Genomic DNA, 23,741 nt, shown 5'->3' on the forward strand with positions numbered 1-23,741 from the left:
CCTACTTCAAACCCGCACACCCGGGGGGCCAGAGTGGGTTTCATCCCTTTATCACGGGTTAAAGATTAACCCCTTGAAGCCTGGGGATGGCTCAAAATCAGCCCGTGCATCAGTCCCCAAGTGTGGTTGATGCACATCCGGGGTACTGAGTCTCAGGGCAGCTGGTTGTGCTTGTGAACCGAGTGGCGTGAAGGGTTAAATGTTGTCTATCAGTCCTTTCACACCCATTTCCACATTAAGCTTTTGTGAGAGATACCCATGCTCAGCCTTCTTTTTTTTTACCCTTCCTCTCTCCCGCCTAAATTTTCCCTCCTCTCCTCCATGGAGAGCAGAGAGYGATTTCCAACCTTCTGAGCTCAGGATTTCAACAAGGGCCTTGCACACCCCGTGGAGGGCTGGGATTTCCAAAGCCACCTGGAATGGGGGAGATGTCCTTTCAAATGTCAGCCAGCCTGGGGGGTTTCCCGGAGCACCCCAGTGATGTGGAGACTTTGCACAGCACCGAGCACAGCGGGGAACGGGGCGCCCTGGGAGATGCGGCGAGGCAAAGAAGAAGAACGAAAAGCAGCATTTACAGCCGTTCATGTTTCTGATGCAAATGTGGTTTTTTGTTGTTGTTGTTGGTTTTTTTTCTGCTTGGACAGCACCTTTTGTGTTAAATTTCCAATATTCATGTGCAAACTCAGTCTGGTGGTTAGCTCTCAGAAAGCTGTGCTGCAGGCAGTCRTCTGAAGGCTTTCACCTGCCCTTCCCAGGGCTAGTGGTGGTTAAGAGGGAGATCTGTTCCTTCCTGTTAAAACCATCTGATGCAGACCTATAGCTGATTTAAGCTCTTAACGGCAAATGCGTGGTTCAACATTTCCTGCGACATCTCATCAAAACACAGGCTGGGTCCATGCCAATGAACTAAAGTGTCAGGGAATGGGTATGGGCACGGGAACCTGGTGAAATACAGTCCCTGGCCTGGTTTTGACCCTGGCCAAACAGCCCCTGGGCACGGTTCAGGAGTTTGCAAGGCGAGACCACATTCTCGACAGACAATTTTGGATGCAGCCATCCAGTTTTGATAGCTGAGGGTGTTTTATAGCACGGCTGTGTCCAGACAGGGCCMGTTGGCCTCAGGGCCAGAGACCGGGTCTGGCACAGGTTGATTTACTAGCAGAGGTGTTGCTACCAAGGCTGGACATCTATATCATCACAGTAACAGACCACACACTGTCGCCCTCTTCCTCATCTGTAAATGTTTATTTTTAATTTAATTGCGTAATGGATTTCGAATGAGCTGCCAAAGACRCTAGTGAAAGGCTGCGGTCAGGTCCCTCTGAAGTTGCCTCATGGGTTTTGAATGTTTTTGGCCTGAATTTATCTCATTTAACTTGTTGTCACCCAATAGACAGGCCCTTTTGGAGGGCATTTCAGGCCTGTGGTGGGGACCTGCCCCTCTCTTTCCACCAAAATGCACTCAGAGACAAGTCTCAAACCCCAGTTGCCTGCAGTAAGCACTGGAGATTAGGTGTCCTGAGTCCACAGCCGCCTCTCTGCCCCTCGGTGCCCCCTTCATCCAACAAAAAGCCACACGGGCTCAGCACTGAGGGATCTTTTGGTGGAGAAGCGCTGTCAGCAAACTGAACATTTCTCAGCGCTGCAGGCAGTGCCCCGGCAGTGCCCCAGCAGTGCAGACGCTCGAGAAGTCAGTGTGAATTCCCCACAATGCCTCCAGCAAGTTAAAATAAAACCTGGTTGATGCTAATGCTGTCCCTTCCTGGACCCCACGTTTTTTTCCTTGGTTTGAATCCTTGGGACCATTTTCATACAGGCCTGGATCCTTGCCGGGATGTGGTTTGCAAAGCCCAGGTTGGGAATTACCTGCTGTGGAGGTAATTCCCTCCCGGCTTTCTTGGGAACCCAAATCTCCTGTGCCATAGCAGGCTGGAGCAGCACTGAGTGCCATAAGTTAGATGTGCTGGCAAAACCCGCCTGCCCTATCTCTATCTAGCTAAATCTCATCTGCACCCTCTAAACTACCTCCATGTCACCAGAGAGAAATGGGCAGCTCCGGGGGCCGTTCCTCTTGYTTAATGACAGTGATTCAGCACAGCTCAGATTTAAACTATCTGCTCCTTGCCCTGGCTCCTGGCTTGGGGCTGATTTCTCCTCATACGGACCCGTCTTGCAGTGCCTAGAGGAGCCGGATCTCCCAGCAGGGGAGTGTGGGCATCTCATGGTACTGCCTGCTGGCAGCATCTTGGAGGAGCATCGTTGGTCACTTCTTATCTGGTCGCTGAATAAATGCTTTTTCCCTAAGGAAAAGTCCACGGAGGGGTCAGCCTGCCTGGGCACTGCTGTCTCTAGCATGGGGAGAAGGCTGCGGTGCCTGACCATCTCCATCCCAGCTGGGAGCAACATCCGCTCCCTGCGCAGGGACTTGCCCAGGGAAAGTCTGAGACGGCCTGAGGGCCACCTGGGTGTGAGTTAACCTGGAAATGTGGCAGAGGTACCTACAGAGGGCAGCAGGTCTCCAGCTAACGCTGTCACTATCTGTCCCCCGGTCACCACAAGGGYCTGGGAGCAAATACAGATGTGTGCAGAGGGTTATGGTCACCCGGCCGTTCATCTCCCTGGACCACTGAGGGACTTTGAGGGACTCGGAGAGTCCCAGGGCAAAGGAAATGACTAAAAGTGTTGTAGTCATAGCTCTGTTTCGTCATCCTCCTGGAGATACAGGGCAGCGTGAAGGCTTCACTGGGGACGTCCAGACACCAAGGGGTTTGGGGGTTGTTACAGCTCCAGTTTAGACAGGAGCAATTTCTGYCAAAGTAAGGGCATAGCATCCAAAGGGAAGGTAGTGAGGGCTCTCTTTTCGAGACCGGAAAGGGCTCCAGCCCTCTATACCCTCCCCCTGAAACCAGTAAGACTTGTTGCTGGTGTCTGCAGGATTAAAACTTTACCATCAGGGTCACTGGGAGATCAGGAGCGGGCCATGGGAGGCTGGGGGGTGTGTGTGAGCATGATGCCTTCGAGGGAGCATTTCCGTCGCAAGAAGCGTTATTTTGACAGAAGGCCCAATCCAGCTGTGCTGGACAAAGCTGTTGCGCTCCCCCAGATGTTTGCTGTTTGCCCTCCCACACGCTGTCTCGCTGCAGATCACCACCCCCGCAGAAAGGGCTGGAGCAACGGGCATGTGTCCACACCGCGGCTGCCTCCGTTTGCGAGAAGACAGCTTGGCCGAAAGCGCTGGTGATGTGGTTTTTGTGCTGAAACGTTGGACTTTACTCTGCGACGTGCATGTGTCCTTTCACGCCCACTCAGCCGTGGGGTGAGATTGCGTGTCTGCAGCAAACTGCCAAGAGAGAGGCCGTAGGAGGCAGCAGGAGATGGGCRGAGGTGGGCAGAGGAGTGCAGCGAGGTCTTCGGTGCTCAGCCCAAGAGCATTGGGGGAAGCTTTGGCTCCAGCTTCTCCCACTGTCCATCCCACTTCTGAGGAGCAGACCCCCAGCAGGGGTTCAGGATGGATTTGTCCCTTCCTTCTCCCTCCAAGGTCCCTCTTGCTTCCCCAGGCAAATCTATCACCAAAATCCTCCAGTTTGTCCCTGATGCTAAAGTCCCCGGGCTTTGATCTGACACAGCTTTGATGGTCACGTTGTCCCTGTCCCACACGCCCAAGGCTGCACGAGGTTGTGCGCTGCAGGTGCAAGGCCACGCTTCCCCCTCGCAGCACCAGGTGCTACTGCGAACAGCGGCGCCTCGTCCAGAGCTCAGCGTTTCACCGAGGCCCTTCCGTAGGTCTTCACAGGCAGCCCTYGTCTTGCGGTTCTGTTTGGCCTGGGAGCCGGCAGTTCTCGGCGGCGCAGACCCGGCCCACGATCTTGGTGCCGCCTCGCTCTTTGCAGAGGCTGCGGATCATCTGCATCACTTCCCCGCTGGTATGTGCTGGGCGCAGGAAGGGGGGGCAAGGCTGCGTCTCACTAAATCTCTGGCCTTTTCCAGTATTGCTCTGATGTTTAATCTGGGCCAGCTTGTTTTAAGYGGTATCGTTTCCCAGCTGGGCTGGCATAAGGCTTCTGAGCAACACGGACAAAACTGCCCCCTGCTCTGGGGCCGGTGCGTTTGTCCCTGCTCCATTTCTGGATGATGCTGAGCACCCACCCCTCACCCTGCCAAAATGATGTGCATGCCGGGAAAGAGTGTGGACTCTCGTTCCCATGCAAAGCGTTGTCCACCACAGTATCCAGGCCCAGCCCGGAGCATGGCRCAGATTAACTGGCACTTACTGAGATGCGGCACTGGGAGGATTTAGACTGCTGGGAACTTGGAATAATTTGGCAGAAAGCGGTGGGGGCTGTTTCAGAGTAAAACAGGTCCAAGAAAGTGAGAAGCTGGTGTTTTCTGTGTGTGAGTTCCCAGCRTGTAAACAGAGGGGAAAGGTGGTGGTTTGTGAAGTGCTCCAGGAACCAAGCAAGGGGCTGTAAATATATCACCACTATTTGGAACAGTTCTTAAACCTCAACCCTCCTCATTCAAATACTATATACTTAATGCCTTATGTTTCTTTCCCAGAATTTTCACAGGTWGATTTTATGATTTCCACCTTTTAGCCTCTTTTCCTTTGGATTTCCAAATCAATGGCATTGTTGGTCTGCCCACCAGTCCCTCTGCCCAGATAACTTAAAAACTTTCTGGTAAATTCTGCTGGAGTTTGGCAGAGGAAAAGATATTTCAAAGATACAAAGTCTTGAAAAGTTTCACTGGAAGCAACAGCCCAGCAGAGGAGAGAGGAGACAAAGTCCTTTAGAGGAGAAGCTGTATGGCGAGCACAGCCAAGCTTGATGAACATCAGAGCATCTACATGAGTAATAGCCACAGGAAACTAGATTGCTTAAGTTTCACCGTCAAGGAACAACACGGTGTTTTTTGCATCAGGTGTTGCCCAGGGGGAGCAGTGGTATTTTCACTACATAATTCTTTCATGTGAGTCATCAACAAAGACAAAAGCAAAGGATACTAGTACTTTAAGTCCTACTGAAACCATGGTGGGGTTTTTCAGCCCAGCTGTTTTTTACAAGCAAAAGAAAAAAAAAATCAAACTGGTAAATCCATAATTGGTTTTGTAAATGTATATTTGGGTTAGTGAATTATTCCTCCCTCTAACTCCAAAAAAGTTCCCAAACCCTGAAGAACTAAACATCATTTCCAAAGAAAATCGAAACCATTTCCAAAGGTTTGAACTGTCTCATTTGTAATGACTTTCCATCGAGAAATCTGCTAACTCCAGTTCACTTCAGTAACTCTATGAAACAAAAAGCATTTAAAATCTCAGCACTCAAATGCATTTTTTCCACCTCTTTCTTTTTCTGGAAAAAGGCTTTGTGTTCCACTTTTACCTAAAATATTTGTTGTAAACTTTTTCAGAACTTCCAGTGTACCAAAAATTCTACTTCCAGTCTTAGCTGGCTTCCAAATAAGGTTGCTTAGTAACATACCATCCTTCTGGGCATCTTCACTGAAAAAAAGGGGAGCAGAGGGGTCTTGGGTGGACACCATCTGCCCAGATTTCAGTTGTCTAAAAATTCTGTGTCTACCTTTAACTCATTGCCTTGGCTTGCTGAGCCAAAGAAAGGAAAGGCAAATAAATCCCACAAGCCTTCACAACCATCTCAGAAAACAACCTTAGGATGGGATGAATTCCCTTCCAGAGGCTCCTGTGTCCAGATTTGGTTAAATGCTGAGTTTTTAGATGTTCACTGAAGTGCATCTGGTACCTGCTGCCCTTGATCTGAACGTGTGAGATATTCTGGATGTCCATATCTTTCTACATATGTCCACGCTGATCCTCAGTCACTGCCCAGAGGTGTAGGGTTGTGTGTGTGTGTGTGTGTGTGTGTGTGTGTGTGTGTGTATGTATGAGTTCATGTGTGATGTCCATTTGTCTGGGGCGTCTGCTGCCCATCAGCCCTCCAGGCTGCTGCTGAAAGAGAGCACATGGAGGCTGGTTAGGGCCGGGCAGCCCAACCCCCAAAGTGGTGGAGATATGGGGTCTGTCAAAGCCTGGTGTTTAGCTACCGCCAAACAGATATGTGGGGGACACTCCAAGAAGATGGGTGAGCTCCTCAGGATCTAGACTTTTTGCAGTCCATGTCCAAGCTATGGTCGCTGTTCTGGACCAAGTGCTAGCGTAGCTGAGTTTGTGGCAGGTTGCACAGAAAAGCAGTACGGGCAGCCTGATTCCCCGGTGAGCTCTGAGGCAGTATCTGTAAGGAGCAACAGGATCATGCAGGCAAGCTGTCACGGGACACAGTGGATCCTCTGAAGAGACAAGCTACAGCATCCCAGTCCTTGTCACCCCACCCCATCTCAGGGTCAGTGTATGCTGGTTGGTATGTCAATAGCTGAGTGAAATTTCCTGGATTTGTAGCTGGTTGACAAAAAAACGCAGTTTCACTTCAACCTCTGGTGGCTTAACAAACTGAGCCTGGCCAATAGCTTCAGCTCAGAGCAAAAATGAAAGACAATTGTTTTTGACATTTTTTAAGCCCAGCAGTTTGATTTTCATGTTGAGAGGTTCCTGGACCAAACTGACCCCTTTTTTGGCATTAAAATGAAAAGAAGTGGAACATGTTGTTGTTTGTTAGGTTCTTCTGCTTTGTTTTTTTTCAGCCCAGCCAATGAACCACAAAATCAATCATTTGCCAGCCTCTCCTGGTGACCACTATTCCAGAGAGAAACATACTGTGGAGACTGTCCCCATCTCCTAGATAATCATTGACAAGAGGATGTAATCTCAGCCAAGGAAGTTACCTGAAACTGCAGGACCGAGACCCAAGATTCGACCACTTCTTACTAAAATCTGTCATCCCTCTTCTGAGATGGAGCTGACAAAAAGCACATCATTGAATTACCCCTGGCAGCCTCCCTGTCGTCCTTTCTGACGAAGCTTTGACTGGCTTGCCTTTTCACGTGTCTTGTTTCAGCAGAAACTCTATCCAAACTCCAGCAGTGATTCCAGTAGTGAACAGTGTCCAATAGGTGACACTTATCAGCTTCCTGGCTTTTAGGTGGGCTGGCAGGTCTGATGGGTGTGGAGGTGAGAGCCATGGAGCTTCACAGCCCTGCACAGGTTGGAAGCAACGCTGTGTCCCAGAGACCTTTGTGGGCACCAAAACACCCTGGCCTGATGAGATCTGAGCTGATCCCTGCCTACAACTCCGGATGGGCACTGGATGCTCAGCCCAGGCAAAGCTTTTTGCAATATAACAAGTAGCTAATTGCACAAAATACCGGAAAGCCAGATCTTCACATACAAGAGATAAAGAGATACCAGGATGCGCTATCAGCTGCACCTCTCATTCCCCGATGCCCTAAATGACATCAGGTGTCTTTTACTCACTGCTGAAATGCTGCCAGCTCTGAGGCAGAACACGACCACTCTAGATGAGATTTTTTTAGCAGAAACACAACCTCAAATGGAAAGTGAGTAAGATTACAGCACCAAAACCTACATGATTGCAAAAGGGGAAACTGTTCAGACTAGAACCAGGCTGGAGATAAATTCTCCCAAAGGTTAAATGCATGAAATAAATATCTCCACCTCTGCTATTGGCCCAGAGTGCTGCTAGCTGTGAAAGGGCTAGTCTAGAAAAATCAAGGACCCAAATCTCTCCTCCCATTTTCAGACCTGTTTTACACGCTGTGGCTCCAGGCAATGACTTTCAGCCTGCACAAGCCTGAATGAGAGAGCTTCAGGACATCGTTTTTACATGGACAGTACTTTTTATAGCCTGCTGAGCCTTTGTGGGTAACGGTTCTTCTAAGGTAGCCGCTGTTCTAACATTAGCTCTAAATGAGCAGTGTGGTTATACTACCAGCCCTTAATTGCTATAAGTGTAACAAACCAGTTCGAGTTGTCATTCAGCTGTTGTCGACAGGAAACCACTAACAGCAGTCAACTGACAGCGAGAAGAAGAATTAGGGTTTCTCTTTTTATGTGCTTTAAGGATTAAAACTTATCAAGAAGGCCTTATGTTCTTAGGAGCACATCCTGCAAAGGATTTTTTAACTCTGGTGGACAACTAGGATCGAGCGGGCTATGATTTAATCCAAACAAAGGAATCACCAGGTAAGTGCAAACGATTTTCCACGAGCTTTGCTTCATTCCTGATGCCTGTTGTATTTATTGCCCGGTGCTTCACTGAGTACATCCTCTTAGAACATTTAAAGATTTGGCCCACTCTGTTTATTGCCCATGCATCAAAGCTAATCAAACCCTTAAAAGTTTGGAGTGGAACGTTCAAGGGAATTAGTTACATTGCTGACATGGATTGAGGCAGGGTGCATTTTCTTCTTTCTTTCTGGTGCAGCATCTCAATGCTGAAATCAGGGTACTCTCTGAGCTGGGACAGATTTACTCAGACACCGCCACGTTCTAAGTCACAAGCTGACCTGGCAGGTTCCTTCTCTTGGGCACAGATCAACCTCTTTCCCTTGAAGAATGAAAGTAGATGAAAGCCCTTTAAATAGCCGGAGTGAATGACTTTCTTCCAGATGAATTCCTTTGGAAGAAAAGAAAAGGGAAAAACTGAAATCAGGGCCCCAATTCTGAATTTAAGGGGAGGTGGATACTCTAGATCCGGGCAATGCTTGTTGAGCTGAACCCCTGGACAGCTGCATACGCTGCAGAGAAAGGCCGAGGTTTTAACTCCCATGCTGCGGCACATTTGGCTTTGAGGGTCCTTGCTCCATTTTGCCCCAGAGATGGGCTGGATAGTTTTGGAGCTGTTCGTCTGCTCTGAGATGATCATTTTGTTCTCAACCACCGGCTCCTTCAGTCCACTTGACAGGACCAGCAGCAGGTTAATGCTAATTGTGGACAAAGCTTCTAGCACGCTGGAGTTGTAAGAAGAAAGGACTTTTTGCTTCTCCCTCAGGGACTTCCCATCCCCAGACATGCAAAGTCTACATAAACCTCCGTAACTTTCAGTCTTGGTTGTAGTTTAGCCCTGGCTCAAATTCCCTTCCCATCAAAGCAGTGCTCTAAGTGGGAGCCTGGATAATTTGGGAGCCGCCTTGTTTGCTGTGTGATTTCTCGGAGGGAAGGGTCATTGCAGCATTGTGGGGTGTTTGCATCTCAGACCGTCTCAGGCGTTTGCTCCGTGCTTTGCGGCCAGGGATGTTTGGCGAGTCAGTGCCCGTCATGGTGCTTTAGTTATCTCACTTGTGAAATGGGGGTGTTTGTTGTCTATCTTGTCGAGCTGCCATGAGACTGAATTGATTATAGATCTAAAAAAGGGGATGTGAGTAACAGTACAAAATCGGGACAAGAAACATATGCTCTCAGCAGCATTGGTTCCTACTGCATACAGAGCACTCACAAGCAGTACAGACTTGTACATGCTGGAGAAGAGTAAGCAGCTAGAAAATAAGGAGAAAAATGGATAGCTGCAGGGTATCAAAGGCATCCTCATTAATATGCTCTATTAGTGCTGATCAGTCATTTTGTCAGGGTTTCAGTAATCTTTATAAGATTTGGGGACTGTAGAACTTGTGATTTCTTATCTATACTTCATATTTTCTCCTGGACATCCCAGAACATTATAATGATATTGATGCCAAAAAATCTGTAAAAAATATTTGGCTCATTCTCGTTTTGTTCTGCCAAAATAGCACCTGAATTCAGCTGAGGGCTGAATTTTATGGTGGAGGAGGAAAGACCCAAGAAAGAGTCAGGTGAAATTTTTTGCGAAGGTGCTATTGATTTTTCTTTTTATGCTTTTCTAATGACTTTGCATGTTCTGCCTAATCAGAAATGGGGTGTTCTTGCATGCATTTCTATTTCATCAGAGGTGATGTGCTCCTCAGCGCCTATTAAATAAGTCCATGATAACGCAGGCTGAGCAAAGAAAAAAACAAAGCATCCAGCTTCTGCACAGTTTGGGCTGTGTGCATTTCAGACAGGGATACCAGCTGTTATTTTTTATTCCTGCTTTGAGACTCCTTTCTCTTCATTGACTTTCCAGCCCTTAATTCTCCATGGCACCCTTATGAGCACAACAAAAAGTCCAAAGAGGTCTTGAGATTGAGTTTAAAAGTGAGGACAAGTCTTTTGGAAAGGGGGGATTCTTCGCCAGCGATACCCCAGTGTTATCTTGGAGAGCCAACACTGGAAATACGTCACTGTGAATTTCCTAGGAGTCACAGCAGAGTAGAAGCACTTGGGCATACTATTCATCATTATTTGTCTTCCTTCCTTCCTCTCATTCTTTCCATTCTCTCTATGCTAAAAAGGGAGTTTCCTTGCTGCTCTTCCACGCTTCATGAGACTTAGGAGGCAACCAAGCATTGACTCCATGTGGGTGAGCTCCCCTGAAGTCAATACGGTTTCCTGCAGGCCCACAGAGTTCAATCATGGGCAAGAATTTTGCAAGGGGTCCCTGGAACTAACTCCTGCACAAGCTCTTGGCAACCTCAAAGTTTCCATTCACGGATTCAATTTATGTGGTGCAAGTCAGCTTTCTCATTAGGTCTGCACCACATTGCAAGCAGCAGAGATAAGAAATAGCGGAGGGGATATAAAAAGAAATAATTTCCACTGCCAGAGCTCTTGGCAACAGCTTATAGCCTTGGGGTCCTGCTACTGGGTGTGGAAGAGCTGACTGCGCCACTGGAAGTCACCATGAGGCTCAAAGGAAAGTACATCCCTGTAACGAAACAGGATCTACATGGTCATGGTTATTGTTTAAAAATAAATGTTGAAGCGCATTGCGTACAAGAAAAATGTAAACCAGACCTTTAGTATTTCATGCTGGACAAGCCATGTGCTTTTGTCAGGTCAGTCCGTCCTCCATATCAGTAGTAAATCCAGGTGAATTCATTACATTGGCCAGCCCTCTTCCCGCAAGTCGAAAGACAGCAACTCCTTGTGTTGAAATAAAATATAGATTTATAATTTATAATTTTTTCTTCAAGAAAATTGCTGATCTGAAAAGACTTGTTCAGCTCAGGCTGAAATGTTGCAGTTGACCTGAAGAACAGTATTTCTGGGGTTTCTTTTGGAGTAATTTCGCCTTTTCTAATGTAAGTTAGTTTTACCTTGGAAAACATTGCAAGCTCGCCTATTAAAACTTCCAAAACCAATTTTAAAATTCCCAAAAGAGAGGCACACAATTGAGCAAAGGTGTGGAAAGTGTGATCAATGAGGAAGGTTTGCAGGAAACAATGCTGCTTCGTTTAGAGGAGAGAGAAGTGTGGCTAAAAAGCCACTGTAAAGAGAAAGGGAATAAACTTCATGGCCAGTACGGACAGGACAAGCAGTTGTAGGTCTTTCAGCGAGGGAAATCAGTGCTGACCATTAGGCAATCTTTTTAAGGCTACAGGATTTGGAGTATTGTGATAGACTGTCTGGGGAGCAGTGGAAATTTCCATCACCGAACGCTTTTAAGCACAAACTAGATAGTCTCTCAGAAATGGTGTAGGGCCACCAGACAGATGAAGTGACCTTCTAGGGGCCAGTCCTACATTTCTGCAATCCTGTTGTTTCTGAAGTGAAACAGGCTTTTAAAATCTCTCTTTTCTCCCTAACAATTTTTTATTCATTCATTTCTGAAAATATTCTCCAAATTTGACTGCATCTCACAGATTATTTCTGCTCCTCTGAAAAACAGTAAATCTGTTACTGATCAAATAACAGTGTGCAGAACCTCTCAGGGTCCTGTCAATACAGCATGCCAGACATGTAGGAGACAGAGCAGAAACGGAAAACACAAGGTTTACAACGGAATTCTTTGCTACCTGAGGGGTGAAGAGTAAATTATTCAGCTGTCTGGATATCTGGACTGCCTCACCAATGGTTGAATGCACAACTTTTCTTGGTGGATGAAGGCTGTAGGAACAAACTCTTTGTGCCGTCTTTTGAAGGGTCCTTATGACCAAAGGGTAAATCAGGCACCTGGCCCCACACCCCAGGTTCACGAGGGTCCCTGTCTACTACATTACAGTATATCCTTGTATTCAGAAGCTCACAGCCTCCCCTTTTCTCGAAGTCGTTCAGACCACTGTGCTTCCCCATGCTACGGCGGCACATGGATAAGGACCATCAGGTCACACGAGATGTCTTCATAAGAAAACACCCCTCTTCTCAATGAAGCTCCTGGGTGGGAAAAGGAAAACCCTGACAAAATGCCATGGGCAGAGGAGCTAAGAAGTGGTGGGACTTCTCTAAGCCCAGACCTACCCAACATCTGAGCCACGATGGCATCTGCCTTTATGTGAATAACTGCTGAGGGTGAAGGGAGAGCTGAATTGCTTGGAACTGAGAAAACGGGGCAGGACGTCTCAGAATGGCTGTATGGGGAGATGATGTTTGAGAAACGGGCTTTGAGTACAGGTTATATGAGGTCTATAGAAAGAACAAGCATAAGCACAAAATCATCAGCAACATGGGATGGAAGGAGAGAGAACTAAGGCCATACCAAGCAAACGGAGAAACTTAGATAAAAGCTCCAGCTTGACTTTTACCTCAGAGTTTTTCACTGTTGTCTCTTACCTATTTGGCCTTCAGTGTTTGAGAAGCACAGGAAGAGGAATGTAGCCACTTGAGACGTTACTGTAGCAAGCTTGCATGGGAAATTACTCTTTTTCCTGTGAAAAATGTCAACGTGGTTTTTTTTGTGACAGAACATTTTCAAGAGTTTGATTTTCCACACAATTCTTTTTTTTTCCTGGAAATTTGGGGGGAAAGTGGAAAAAAACGTTCTGAGTAGAAGTTTCTGGGTGAGTTGCCAATAAATAACAATTGCGCACGGAAGGGAATCATGACCATGGGACTGTTTACAACAGAGATGTTAGCCAGGTGGGAAGAAATCCTGATTGTGTAAACCCAGTGCTGTGCGGGCATAAACCCATCATGCCTGTCCTGCTGATGTTAGTGAGAGTTTGAACATCAGCAAAGCAAGAAACTCCAAGGAAATAAGACTTCTTGTGGCGCCAATGTGATAGAATTAGACTAGATCAAAGATGAGATAGTCTGAGAGCAAATCAGCCCCATCGCTTCCGTGACACAAATAATGACTTCTGCAATTGAAGTGGCTGCAATATTTGGCCTCATTCTCTCACATTTCTGTCTTCATCGAGCACCTTGAGGAAGTCTGAATCCCATTTTTGAGTCTGAAAGTCAAGCTCATCTTCTAATTTCAAACAAGCAGGGGCTAAAAAAACCCAACAGTGTTTTGTCCTTCACTCCATCAAATGAGGGAGAGCGAGCCAGGTTCTCGCTGCTGCAAGTAGCCAGAACATGCATGGTGTAAGCAGGGTGGAGAGAGCCTGGCGTGGAGGACTGGTGTGGGGAGGAGAGAAGAGTCAGCGCCGTCACACACAGTGAGGGCAGGCTCCGGGGAGCAAGAAAAGGCTCCTGCGGGTAAGGTTTTGTCAGGGCTGATCCTGCCCCAGGGCAGAGGGCTGTGTTCAGTGCTTCTCCAGCGGTTATTTTCTGCAAGTGGTTGTACTGATTCTGGCCGGTGGAAGTTCATGCTTTTATGAAGCCACCAAAAAGGGGCCTGTTTAAAATATTTGCATTTCTCCTCATTAGTTTTCTTTTTCTGTGTGTGTGAGAAAAAGAAAAGAAGCTTGCCATCTCCCTCCAAAAAGACTTTTAGTAACGGGGGCCAGACAAAATCTCTGCTGTTGTCCTATTGGTAGGATTCCCCCCCCGTTACCACCAGCCAAAGCCACTGCTGCATTTTCATCCCAGTCCCTATAGATAGCACTGCAGTGCCCACAGGATTCATCAATAAACAATAATAGTTATACAAGCACATACAGTCACACTCTCCAGAGAGCCCATTACCACCCTGCAAAGCCCAGGGCAGTGCCTGGTCCCCTGGGTGGCCTGGTAACTGTGGCTACACAAGGAATCGGCATCTAAATATCGTCCTATACATGTTTAGGGCAGTAAATCTAGGGCCAACCCGACAGCTGGCGTAGAGGGACAACCTGAGCGCTGGCACAGAGGGACAACCTGTCTCTCGGAAAGCAGACACTCAGTGGGATCCTCGTGTCCTGGCAGACGAGCAGCACAGCCTGAGCTCTCAAGCTGGACTTTCCCAGGCACAGGCAAGAGTTTGCATGGGACTACAAGGAGTTTGGATGCAACCACCTTGTTTTGAAAGGTGACCAGACCAGACTGTGCCTGCTAGCCTCAGAAGCAGAGAATGGGCCCTGATACTCTTTATTTGACTAGTAGAGATGTTGCTTTGGAGAGCTCAGAAAATCTAACTGCTCAAGACTTGTGGTTTGGTTATAATGCATAAGCACTTTCCAGGAGCAGCAGTATGTGACATTAAACAGGTTTTTTATCTGCCAGGGGAGTGGAAACAGGAAGGTTCAGATGGTAATTTAGGCACTCACTCTTACCAGGGAGTGAATGGGAAGAGGAAAAACGTCTGTGCGGGACAAAAGCAAAGGTCTCTCTCACCCAGATCCCTGACTGTGGCAGACAATAAGAACAACGTCTGGAGGGAATGAGCCTTCTGTGGCATGTCTGCGCCACTTGAACTGGCAGGGTGTAGGGAAGCAACCCCTGGGGCCAGCGGGGAGAGGTGTGTTCATCCCTCTTGGTGTGTTCAAACCGAGGTCAGATTCCTTTCGGGAGCAGATGCCTTAATGGGGACACTCTTACTCAGTGTAAACTTGATGAAATGTCAAGCCCCTGCTGCAGTCTGGAGGTCTGAGCAGTGATCCCTGGCAGGCGTGGGTTCCTCTCCCCACCGCCTCCTTTCCTGCTATGCCGAGCCTGCAGCGAAACCCTGCGTGAAGTCAGAGGGCTGGGAGGGGGTCATCTTTCCCACCCAGAAGTGGAAACTCTTGTTCACTCCCCCGTCACTGCCTGACATCACTGCTGATGTGCCTTGCGTGGAGAAGGACAGGAGACGGCAACCCCATCGCAAAATGAGACTTTGCAGTCAGCCCACCAGCGTGGATGTCTGGCTGAGAAGATCACCGTGGTGGGCTCTGGGTCGTTTGGATGGAGGCTGGGCTCTCTCCACGGTCCGTAGAATGGTAGGTGCTAGAGACCTTTCTTAGGGCAGCCCCTCTCCCTCTATGAGAGTGATGTTCACCCCATGGGCTGGACCTCTGAGCTTTGTGCACCGCTTATAAGAGACTGTAAAATGTAGTGGGGAAAAGCTGTCCTAGGGACTGGCTAGGTCTTGTGGAGGCCTGCAAAGCTACTGAAGAGCATCTGGGGATCTACATTTGAAAAAAAGTTGGAAAACACTGCCGGACAGACCCTACTCAAATGGGTGAGGTCAGAGCTTGCAGTTTTAGACAAGGGAAGTGGGGGCAGGTGGAGCCCATCTGTAGTGATCTGGGAGCTGCATACATGAGAGACTTTCTCTCTTTCTAGCTCTCTTTTTCGCATACTTTCTCGGTGTTCTCCCTCCACCTGCTTTCAAAGGACAGCCCCGGGCTAGCGTTTCGCAATTGCTGAGAAAGCAAGTTGCAGAAGGGCCTTCGCTGTGCGGGCTTCTTGACTCAGGATCTCACCTCAGAGCCACGAGACACCAGCTCATCTAACCAGCCTGGAGGCAACAGGGGAGACACAACAGCAAAAGGTACGCGTCCAACCAGGGTACCAGAAGAACCTTCCTGCAATGCAATAGCTAGGACTGCACCACATCTATTCCTTTTATTCAAGCTTCTCAATTCTCAGCCATTTTAACTGTGGCAGTCCCTGAAAGAGTCTTTGCAGCAGCACGGCTGCTGCTGCTGGGTTTCCCCATTTTAAGAACAGGGAGTGTCTCAAATCAGAAGCAGGGGTTTCTGTCTGGAACCACTGTGCTATCACCTAGTTTCCCAAGATGACTTGGCAGTTACTAGTTTATTTCTAAGCCTTTGCTGCACTTCGTAATAACTCCTCCTTCCTACCTCAGCGGTGGACGGCAAGCAGCTTTCTAAAAAAGCGACTTCCCTTTTCGTAGGAATAGGAAGTGAGGCTCGCTTAGCAAAGAGTGGTCAGGTACCTCAGATGAGCTCTCCACCAAAGAATGAGGTCCCACTCTAAAGCTCAAGGCCCTCCAGCTTCCCATGAAACTGTCCTCCCCGACCCTGACTGCCTCTGGGTCTCTCTCCTCTCCCCTGTCCTTGTCTAGAGGAGAATTGAGCCAGCAAAAGGCTGGGGATGGAGAAGTTTGATAAATCTGTTTGCAAGGACTTCCTCATTTCTGTATCTCTTTTGTATGCAAACGGCCACCTGCCTCTGCAGCACACCTGCCCAGCAGGGCAATGGGGAGGGTGTCAGTTCTGGCTGCCTCCAGAGATCCCCTGTGCTGACTCAATCCTGTGCCAGCACATAGGCAGCTATAAGGTGAGGGGCATGGCATGACCCCAGAGCAAGTTAGACACATGCCAACTCCTGCTTCGGGCCCAGGCCACTGGCCCACAGACTTGCAGCCCACCACAGGGTTTCCTTCCTCTGTCAGGAGCACAGAGCCATTTCAGAGCCTTAGTGATGTGCAGAGAGGCTAATTTTCATGCCATGTGTCCGGTGTGGCTTTTCTGGGCAAATGTCAAAGGGGATGGCACTCTATGGTCCCATTAGCAATGCCAGGACAACTTTCGTGTATCTTGGAGCAGCCTTGAAGCTGCCTTCTCCAGTCCCATCTCACACAGCGTCATGTCCTCAGTCAGATCTCCCCCGTGTCTAGTTCTTGGGTCTTACCCATGTGGCTAGTAGAAGTTCTCTGCTTTGATGACCTCTGCTTCGAGTCATCCCGTGAAGCCTTTCCTTCTGCAAACAACATCACCAACATGTGGGTTGGCTTTAAGGTTGTGCATCACACTCAGCGGATATTCACTTGTGTTTGTCCTTCTCGGTAAGAGTAGCTGGAGTATGAGCTCATGAGATCACTTCAGTCTCAAGATTTCTAAGACCAGGAGTCCCTCCCCTCCTGCCCCCCGACATAATGTAAAAACTACGTCATTCGATCACCCTCAGAGGTTTATGTGGTGGTTTTTAGGACACAGTCCCTGCAACAGCTTAAGAAGACTAAATGGTGACCCAGCAGGTCTGTACCACTGTCCCTATGTCAGTGTCATATACATTGAAAACTCCCCAGAGAAGCCAATTCTTTATGCACCCTGTGGGAAGCCTCAGGAATCTGTAGAAATAAATCCTGGGTCTTATAAAATATTTATTTCCTAAGACAGACATGTTTCTCTTTCCCTGTTGAACATACTGAGGCAGAATGAGAAAGCAACTTCCCCAGAGTCACCCACAAGTCCCTGTCCAGGTCTTCATTCGTCAGACCACTCTACATCCTCAATGCTATAGTTGAGTGAGTTCATAGAGGGCCGGGGCCGGTTGGAACAAAATGCATTTCATTTAAAAAGGTCTTTTATAATCACAAAAAGTAAAGATCATTGTAAAGCCAGTTTATTCAGCTGTCTCCTAAAATGTGGTGATTTGCATAGTGAAAACACCACCCATTCACAGTCATTGTAGCTGTTTTTAATGACGGCTGTTAATTGTCTGTGGGTTTTGCTGGGTTTTGTATCTGGGTTCTCTTTGTGTTTCTTGCTCTTCTCACTGTTATTCTGATTGGCCAGGTTCTCTGGGAAGTGCAACTTACGCCCCCTCCTAAATGGATCATTTTGATATTCAAAATAGAGCAAAGAATCCTTGGGGGGAAGAGAAGATTCAATTATGACACAAAGACATGGTTAAAAAAAGAAAGTCCATTAAAAGCATCTGCAAAATCAGACTGCTCCTGAAATCTGAGGGTGTGACACTCAAAATAGTCAGGGCTTAGTCCCACAGATGAGGTGGATGAGGTGTGAACTGGGGGGTATCTTCCGGAGAAATTCTGCAAGCACCTCTGCCCTCAGCCCCATAGAGAATCTGTCATGGGTCAGACCAGAGGTTCATCCATCCTTGGTCATGGCTCCAGTGGCAGTTGCTTAGGAAACAGCGCAAACAGGGAACAACCCACTGCCTTGCACATTTCCCTGCGGGTAGAGAGAAGCCCAACAGACTTTTGTCTATCTTCTTCCTTTCTCCCCTCCRCTCTGCATGCCCCCCTGCCCTGTTTCCCCTACCCATGGGGCATAGAGATGATGGGGCACTACCTAGCAGCCACTAAAATCCAGTCCTGAGGGGAGATGTACGTCTTTCCCTACCGCCCTTTGCTTCATCTGGGGGCGATGGGAGGGAGCCTCATTCCTGCCATTCAAGCCCACCAAGACCAAGGGAGTCTCTGAGGGCAACAGATGCCTGAGCACCAGCCTGCCACCAACTTCATTGCTTCTCTTGGAATGTGGCTAGCAGGAGGCCAAGCCCTCCCCACATCCCTACAGGCCGCTGTGGTGTGCCCACAAAGTACTGTGAGACAGAGCATCACAGATTTTGGCCAAGCAAGCATGTCCTGAATGCACTTCCATAGGGCTTAGACCACAGTCAGGGGTGGCCTGTGCAGAGTGGTTCTCCCCAGTGTGCTCCAAACTCATCCATGAGCAAGTTTGGCTCGTGCCCACTTTAAACAGCAGATACATCTGGGTTGAAATGTCAGCTCTGGCCACCGCTGAAACTGCGATCGAGCAATGCAACCTAGCGATAAGCCCTCTCACAGCTGGAGAACCGCAGACACATACCCGGCACAGAGCAACCCCTTCCCAAAGAGATTCACCCACTTCTGCCAGCCACATCCTCCTCCTTCCCATCTCCAGTGCATCCCGTCCCGGTTTTTCCCCGTCCCTGTGCTGCAGGAGTTCAGGTCCCGTAGACCTGTCTCAAGCAGGCGTGCCACCTGGATGATGCCACATCTGGGGTGAATTAATGAGGAAAGCTTGTTTAAAGGAGGCAGGAAGGGAAATCTGCCCTCCTGACCTGGAGGCCTGCTCTTACCTCCCCGGGACACGGGGCCATGGCTTTATTTGCTGGCTCGCAGCCTCTTGCAGCTCAGCCAAGCATCTGCCAAGCTCCAGCAGGGCGCAATGCTCAATGTAAGCAGCCATTTTTCCTCCAGACAGATGTTTTGATTAGCAAACGACCACTCTGGCAGCAGGCAGCTGGTTTTCTACTCCTGGAGAGAGCAAGAAGATTTTATTATCTTTTTCTTTTTCTCCCCCCCCCCATCAGGAAACTTTTTGCATCTGCTTAAACTCAAGGGCCTGGAAATCTGTGTGCTCTTACCCCCAGCCGTCCCCACAGCTATCTCCAACAGGGTGTCTCAGCTTTTTGGCTAGGCCTGAACTAACTGGATTTGCTGTTGGGTTTGTTTGCTTGGGTCAGAATCATCTGCTGCAGTGAGAAAGTAGGGCATAAGAAAGACCGAAGGTTTGGAACAGACTTAAGTTGCAATGGAAACAACAAGACGGCCAGGTTTTGATCATAGCAAATAAGAGATCCCCAAATAACCCAGCAGACCCCAGTCTCTGTTCTGCAGTGGATACCCCTTGCTGAGGGGTAAATCACAGGAGCACAGCACTGCTCTGGAGTTGTTCTCTGGTCCCCTGGACGCTGGGTGGCAGAGGACAGCTCCTGAAGAGGGCAGTTTGGCCACACTGGCTATGCTTGGGACTGGGACCTGCAGTAATGCAACACCAGCTTGGGCTGACATTCCCTGGGGAGCCCGACTGCTCCTGGGGGATGCTCTGAAGGGCTCTTCACGCTCCCTGGAAGACTTTTTACACGAGCCAGAGTCTTTGAAAGATGCGTTAACGTGAGCACAAATCCAACCTGCTGTCTCCATCTGACAAAGACCAGGGACTGGGTGGGATCTGAGCGTTGCCAATAAGATATCCCCAGTTCTCAACTCCTTTAGCCAGGATGCAATGTGCAAGACACAGACATCTGCCTGCTCCCCTGCAAAGACTATGATGCTTCTTGCTCTTGGCTCTCCAGCTCTTTACAGGCACTTTCTGCATTTCTGTAATTCCTCCCCATGCAGCCTGTTTGTCCCTAGCGCGGAGCAAGTTTTGGCCATAAGAGCCACACTGATGTTAGCTGCAGACCCAAGAGCATGTGCATATCGCTGGAGGTCTCACTGTCCTCCCTCCTTCAGGAGGGGGTCTCCATCTGGACGTCAGCAGCCACATCCTGCTACAGGACAGTGGTCTTTTCTCCACCTCCTGCCTCAGACAGGCCTTCTGTATGACTGGTGCTGTTTATAGCACAGCACATCCTTGTTATTGTTCAAAACTCTCTTCTAACCACCTCCTAGCAACAAAGCCGCTAATCATTTAGAGACTTAAAAATAAAATAAAATAAAAAAAAAGCCTTGACCAAAACCCAGCAAAAATAAAAAACAGCAGCATAGATAACGGTTAGGTAGCAAAGCCTCCTTCATTCCCATTTAAGCAGCTGATCTAACCAAGTTTTTCAGTAACTCTCCAGCTCTGCATCTTGCAAAGCAATCCAGGAGTGCCAGGTCAGGAAATGTAACAGAGATATCTTGTTGAGGGAAAAGAAAACTGCTGGAGCATTTAATGTGTCTGGGAAGTGCCTAGAACAGGGGGGAAATCTGCAGTGGAACCTTTTTGTTTTCACTAATGCAAAAGTGCAAATCTGGAATAATTAAATTATTGTGCCCAAAGTGAGTTGATTTCAGTAATTCTCATACGGGAGGACATGCAAAGAGAAATTCAGCATTTAAAACCCTCCATAACTGTCTATATCCGCATTTTAAAAATACATTTTTTAAAGGTCTTTTTTAATGCCATTTCCTTTTGAAATGTGTTTTCTTTCTTTTTTTAAAAAAAAGACATTCTTAAATTTTAGAATGAAGTGAAATATCTAATCTTGGTCAACCATGAATACATTTGGTAGACCCACACTACAGTCCGGATGGAAAGGGGGGGTCATTTTGTGATTTCATTGGGCTTGGGGGGGTTTTTGGAGCGGCCCTCTCAGTGAAACACTATTGGCTTGCTCAGGTCTTAAGCTTTTTTTCCGTGGCACAGTTTCATGGGGGTGAGGCAAATGATAAGACGAGACTTCTGCTTTTCTGCTAGAGTCTGTCTTGTTTTTCCCCCGCGCCCGCCCATGCAATCCTATAGCCGTTTGTCTGTGTCATCCACATCCCTGTTGCAGAAGACACGACTGCACTTGTCAAAACTACCCTGGAGACTCAGGACAAGCAGGGCACAGGGGCAAGGCGGGTCCCCAAACCCCACGGTCAGTGAAGACCAGCGTCGAGCTCTGCTGGACCTTGGCCTCGCTGAGATTGTTGGCAGAGCTCAATGGCTTGCTTCTCTGGGAAACATTTTCTAGCCCCATTTGAAGAAAGGCCAGCAATAAGACATATAGTCACGTCCTTTCATCTCCACCTCAAAGCTGTCACCAAAATGCCAGCAGAAGCTTTGCTTGAGCAGGGCCCTGCGGTGAGATTTTCGGARGAGCCCAGCAGGGCAGGTCCGTTGGCCTGTTGCCACTCAGAGCCTAAGTCCTTTTGGCTCTTTGAAACGTCCCACCCACATGGATTGAGGCTGAACCTCTATGAAGTATCAATTCCTTTTACTACCTTCCCCAAACATGACATCTGCTCTTTGCGGTATGTCTATAACGCCGGCTGGTTCGGCTGGTGTAAATCTGTTGGTATCCTTTGGTTTCTTCCTGCTGAAGGCTGGGCATGGGGGATTTCTGCTGGAGCGTTAGCGGAGGTGGGACAGGCCCCTGGAGTTGAGACCTTTGGTGCCGGTGCAGATCAGTGGGCAGAAGTACATCACATCTGCACCGACAACAGCTGGTGCTGGAGCATCTGTGCCTGCATCCAGCTCTCACAAGCTGAAATGTCACCTCRACTGCACCTCTGAAGGTTCCTGAAATAACCTTCTGTCTCTCTGCAGCTACACACTGACCTTCTCGCTGAGGACAAAACGATAATGTGCTGTGCTCAGTGAGTCAGGGCTGTAAAACAGACAGCTTGGGTAAAATACTGCCTTTTACAACAAGAAGGGCTCTGACCATCCACTTGGCTTGGGTTAGCCACGAGGAGAGATGGAAAGATGCATTCAGCACAGACGAGGTGGAGCAGGCAAAGGAGTCTCATGGCCCAGGCTCGTCTCTGCCTTCCTCCATTTGATGCCCTGGTGTCTATCCCTCGCCTTGCCAGGGTACAAATGTAACTGCGCTGCCAAAATTTTTGCTAGCCACAAGCCCGTTTCTGGGCACCCCCATGCATCAGTTCTTGGGACTGGGAATAGGCTATATCCCTCTTTTCCCTTAAAAAGCACACAGCAAATTTTGGAGGTCCTGTGCAAATATTCTGTGTGTCTGTGACCTGCCTGTTTGTCCCACACAAGGTCAGAGATGGATGCTACGCGGCACTCACTGTCTTGTGTCTATTGGCTTCCGCAGCAAAAGCTCGCTGGAAAATATAAAATATCTTGAGTCTCACAAAGAGACTTTTGCATGAAACTTTTTTACTCAAAACTTATTGCCAGGCAAGCTGGACTCTATATTGCTAAAACTTCTCAAACATATGGAAAAAAAAAATTGCTTCAGTTTTGACATTTTTGTTCCATTCTGATTTCCAGTTGCTTAAAAAAGAATTTGTTTTATATGTTTTCTTGTTTTGGACTTTTTATTTTATATCTTCTCCTTTTTCAACTGGCAAAGAAGGAAATGAGTAAAAAAAAAACAAATTATGAGAACAGTTTAGTTAAACATTGAAGTGATGAAGAAAATAATATTTTCTTATCCTATTCACAAATATTATTAGAAGGAAGTTTTTCCTGACTTTCAGCTGTTAAAAATAAACAAGCATTTTTAGATGGGAAAAATTAGTAAGTATACAAAAGGTAATCTTCATGATTTTCTCAGTTGTTGCTTTTTTCCCAGATTTCTTTTCCACAGAAAAAAAAGAAAGCAGGGAAAACTATCAGTTACTTTTCTCAAAATTTTTGTTGCAGCACTTATTTTAAAATATGTTAATCAAAACCAAAAACACTGTGGAAAAATGTCTATTCAGCTCCACCATCTCTTTTGGAAAAAAAATCACTTTTTTAAAAAGCAGACTCCACCAGCTGTGGGGTGGGAGCTCACCAGAAGCTCTCAGCATCTGACAACATTTGTCTGCGGCACTATTCTGGGATTTCTGTATAACACCTGCTGGCATGAAGGATTGTCACGTTAGCTAGCAAAGTCTGCAGAGAAGACCTGGAGAGTGTGAACYGTGGATTTTTTAGGCATAGTAAATATCTAGAGCTATGGTAATGTCTTTGTGTGAAGACGTGGGTGGTGGTGGGTGACGTTTGCGAGAGGCTTTTCACCGGTACCATTTCCCGCCCGAGCTGGGACATGCTGTTTGCATCTCTGCGTCRCCTCGCAACAAACATTTCTTTGCTACATGCATGTGCGGAGAAAGCTCCGGTTTACGCAAGTGCTCTGGTTTGTTCGTGACAATGTGTGTAAACAGGCTAGATATTGGTCTGGTGGTTAGGACATGCAGTAGAGATGTGTCCCCATCCTGGCGTGGTTGGATGCCCAAGGTGGTGCGGCAGAACGGGTTGCAATGCCCACCTGGGCACAGACACACTGCAGGGAGACACGCGGGCCAGATTCACAGCCGGCTGTATGGTCCCTGCTTCCCACAGGTCCTGCAAGCGGGGCCACGGGTAGGACGTCCTCGCCCCTTCACCACCTACCTCCTTGTCCCTTCCTGCTCTGCCCCACTGGTGCCACTGAGACCCAAAACACACATCTCCCACCCCACAGACAGCCCATCAGTCCTCCCCTAAGGTGATCTTGGTGACATGAT

General features: G+C 48.1%; 1 protein-coding gene across 1 annotated transcript in view; it reads left to right on the forward strand.

Moving 5' to 3' along the window:
- The first annotated feature begins 7,396 nt into the window (after positions 1-7,396).
- BLK (BLK proto-oncogene, Src family tyrosine kinase) overlaps positions 7,397-23,741 on the forward strand; it is a 47,464-nt gene continuing 31,119 nt past the window's right edge. The window contains exon 1 of the mRNA XM_026061119.1: positions 7,397-8,113. The gene's annotated coding sequence lies outside the window, so the exon portion shown is untranslated. The remainder of the gene's footprint in view (positions 8,114-23,741) is intronic.

Source organism: Apteryx rowi, unplaced genomic scaffold (assembly GCF_003343035.1).
Source record: "Apteryx rowi isolate R43461 unplaced genomic scaffold, aptRow1 scaffold_176, whole genome shotgun sequence".
Classification (NCBI taxonomy): Eukaryota; Metazoa; Chordata; class Aves; order Apterygiformes; family Apterygidae; genus Apteryx; species Apteryx rowi.